Raw genomic sequence first — 3,951 nt, 5'->3', positions numbered from 1 at the left:
ACTCATGTGAATACTGTGACTGTGAAACTGTGACGACGAAGAGGCGCAGAGTAATATTGAATGCTGTACAAGTCCAAAGAGCATGGTATAATCAATTTGGACAGTCTGAATTACAACGCGGCATAAAAACAGAGGAAGGACTGGGAATGGCACTGAGCCCTCCCTGGAGGAGCTGTGCGAGCACAGAGAGACCCATGAGGAGGAAGAATGCTGACCGAGACGCTGAGGCAGGGGAAAACAGAAGCTGCGCAGGTCCGGAGTGGAATAACCGTTCCCCCCAAAGCTGGGAGGAGAAACTCCTGGCATTTCAGCAGATTGGAGAATGTGAGAGGGAAACATCATGTTCCCCAGAAGAAGTTTTCGACTGCGTAGTCGCTGCAGACTGCAGAACGAACACGAAGGTCGTTGAAGACCCACAGCAGATCGCAGGTGCCCGGGAAGATCCGAGACAATAGCAGACGGGAGGAAAAGGTACACTGGTTGTCGGGGGGGGGCGCAGGGGCCCCAAGTGTGGATGGAGAACCCAGAAGGGTGAGCAAAGACCAGAAGCCGGGTTCTTTGCCCCTAGCAGAGGCAAGAGAACATTAACATGTCCAAAACCGTTCTATGACACTTGGCAGGGGTGTATACCAAGTATTGCACAAAACAGAAAAATAAGTCAGAAAGGCGAGTCTGGGACTCACACCCATATGAGGATTAAATCATTGGACATCTTCATAGTCACAGTAACTGTCAGGTTAGTGAACCAGGTTTACTGTAAGAGAAGCTGGAACCAGGGGAAGGGAAGCATTCCCCCTGGTTTCGCTAACATTATACCAAGCCAAAAGAAGGGAGGCATTCTCTTGGCACTTTGAAGAAGATGACGAGAAGCCAGGACAATGATTCCTCCCCCTGGTAGTTGTGAACAGTATACCAAGCCAAGAGAAGGGAAACACCCAGTTGGCACTTAGAAGAAGCTAAAGAGAAATCAGTCAAAGGGCATCATTCTCCTGGCCTTGTGAGGACCTGGCAACCCTTTTTGGCAGAATGCTGAACATCCCTTGGAAGTTTATATTTGCACCCTTTGAACTTTGTTTTACGAGCTGGAAAGGAACTTTTAAAACTCACGTCCGGAAGAAGAAAGACGTTCTTTTAGGCCAAAGAATATCACCTTGCACCTTAGTTTAAGTTCCTAGTGTAAGGGCTGGAAATAGGTTTGACACAATGGTGGACTTTGTTTTCTTTGGACATCCTGACATACTCCTAGATCATTGGTTGAGGCAGGGAACCCCCTATTGTTATTAGGGCTAGTTAGGTTTTCCCCAACCCTCATTTCCTTAATAAAAGTTAAGATAACCTACCAGACATTAATTGATCACTGTAAACTCTGGCAGCTTCGGAAGCGTCCGTTTTTCTTGTTTCATTTCCTAATCTTCTACAATGCAGCTTGATGCCTAGGCGTCTTGTGGTGTCTTACTCTAATCTAGTCGTAGCTTTGCCAGAAGTGTGAGGGGAGTGTGAGCAGACCGTTGGTGAGGTCGCTGAGGCTGCTAGCAGTGCGACCAAAGAAATCTTGAAGTGGTGTTGGGTGGAGGCAAGCTGTGGGAAAGAGCACACGAATATCTGAAAACGAGTGCAACATTTCTGGGTGAGCTCCTGTGTAGAGCGGTGTCCAAACGGAACTGAAATGCAGTGACGACAGGTAAGATTTAGGGTCAGGTGAGCAGGAGACATCTGCTCATTTGGGGGCGTCAGAGCTGCGGCTGAGTTTCTGATAACAGTGTGCAGCAGCTGTGTGTCAGCTTGTATGTGCTAACTAGAGAACTGTGGCTGGTCGCCAGTGAGGATAATGATATTGGAAGTCTACCTTTGCAAGTACCCAGTTCCAACTGCATGTCCCAAGAAGCCTTGCATGAATATATCATTTTTTTATATTTTATAAGCTGTCATCACTATTTATATTTATATAATATGCACTGGATGACAGGCATTTACACACCAGCGGTTATAAATATCTATATTGGATATTGTTAGAGCTATTTGCAACTTGCCGCGGGCAGAGACAATAGTAGTCCTCTTTCTACTACCATTGATTCTTACACAAAACAGGTGTCGCAATGAGGAGCGTATTACCATTGCGCCCGGAAAGTTGTGCGAGAGCAATTACGCCGCGACTTCTGTTTGGAATACATGTTGGAAGTGAATCATTTCACTGCCCAGGTAAGCATGCTAAGAGACATGTTTGCATTTATTAAGTACACGCTATCGCGAGCCGAGGCTGAGTCTGGATAGTGCTGGATTGAGCTTGTATCTATAACAACAGAAGCAAGCTGTTAAGTCTCATTATGGAAAAGCTTACATTTAGGGACATTTGACGCACAGTAAAGTGTTTACCGCACTGTAAAGTGTTTACCGCATAGGTTTATACTCTAGGTCAGAAGGAGTAGTGACTTCCCACTAGTCATATACAATTGTGTATATATAGTTGTATGGCTCAGTGCTGCTGAGCTAGATAAAATGTGATCAAGCAGAGACAACGTCAGAAATAATAGTCACTTGTTTGTTTTGTGTTTTAGTGATTACTATTTCAGCGCTGAGATGACATCAACATATCTTGACGTTGTGGGTCACAAGATACATAAGATTACCTGTGGGTACTTACACCAAGACACACAGTAAGATATGATTAAAAACTACAAACAAACTATACTCTAGAGAGTCTAAAGAGGAGCCATCTTTTACTAAAATAGGCTTCCACTCCTGTTACAGGACATCAATCACTAAGATAGTGACCTTCGACTAATCAGCGCATATGATGCCTAACGGACTGTTGACTACTAGCAATTACGAATGAAGTAAGTACTCAAATCCTTCTGCTAACAGTTTGATATGCGGTCAAGGGGGGGCAACCTACATAGGTCCGATGTATATTTATATACAGTTCTCTCTGTTTGTTTGTTTCTCGCTCTGCAGGAATATTCATATTGTGACGTATTCCCAGATAGAGCGTAAAAGGGATTGGTCCCAGAATATCTATACTTACCTCCAACACTCGTGTAGAGGAGGTGAGTGAGATATTAGTATCTAAATAAGATGTTACTGTGTTCACATTGATTGTGCTTTGTAAATGAGTTAAGATGACATTGACTTGTGACTAAGAGAGTAATTAGTGTAATATTCTTGTTTTTAGATTATGTAGCTCACCCTATCCATTTATGAGGCGACATACAGCTGATAGTTGACCTCTGTCCTGATGAAGGTTGGCAGAACTGAAAGAGCAAGAGATCTGCTGCCCTATTGAATATCAACCGAAACACGCGTCAACTGTTATATCTCCTGTAATAGACACAGAGGGACACATCTGTATAATATAATGGGTTAAAGTTTACATTTGTAGTAGGTTTCTTTTTGATACGGTGCCATTCGACACCACTGCTTGGAATTTGTGAGTGAATTTATTTGTGTGAATGAGATTAGATGAGTATGACTGATGGGAAAAAGTTTTGAGCCTTTTCTTCTTTTTTATGAATTATGAATTATGTATGGATATGAAATGAAATAAATACCATTTGCTGTACATTTTTTACACAGTTTGTTAGTACTTTGTCATCTTTGATCTATTGGTACATCTTTTTGCTATATATGTACACTCACCTGGAGGACCTTAGCTATTTAACTGGTACCCTTTATTTTTTAAAGTGGTCACCAGAGAGCCAGCAATAAGTGAGCTGTAAGTTGCTCAAGCAGCTCACCCCTTCCCCTGCCTTTCAATACTTAATACTAGTAGGTGAAGGGCTGAGAAGGACAGTTGAGGCTGTGGTGGATTGGTAGCCTCCTACCTCTTGCCTGTTCCGCTATTTAGTGCTGTAGGAGATTATTGAGAGTATTGGGAGTTTTTGTTTGAAACTAAGGCTGACCTCCACTTCAACAAACTACTTAGTACTTGTCACTAAATATGCCTGGAAAAGTAGT

At 43.1% G+C, this 3,951-nt stretch overlaps 1 long non-coding RNA gene across 1 annotated transcript; it reads left to right on the top strand.

Moving 5' to 3' along the window:
• The first annotated feature begins 2,120 nt into the window (after positions 1-2,120).
• Positions 2,121-3,545, top strand: LOC138527851 (uncharacterized). Its single transcript, XR_011284067.1, has 5 exons — positions 2,121-2,199; positions 2,556-2,654; positions 2,749-2,834; positions 2,953-3,044; positions 3,170-3,545. It is a non-coding gene; the product is annotated as an uncharacterized lncRNA (long non-coding RNA).
• The last annotated feature ends 406 nt before the right edge of the window (positions 3,546-3,951 follow it).

The sequence above is a fragment of the Ambystoma mexicanum genome, chromosome 7q (assembly GCF_040938575.1).
Source record: "Ambystoma mexicanum isolate Mex_15411 chromosome 7q, UKY_AmexF1_1, whole genome shotgun sequence".
Classification (NCBI taxonomy): Eukaryota; Metazoa; Chordata; class Amphibia; order Caudata; family Ambystomatidae; genus Ambystoma; species Ambystoma mexicanum.
This window is presented reverse-complemented; position numbering and strand designations above follow the sequence as displayed.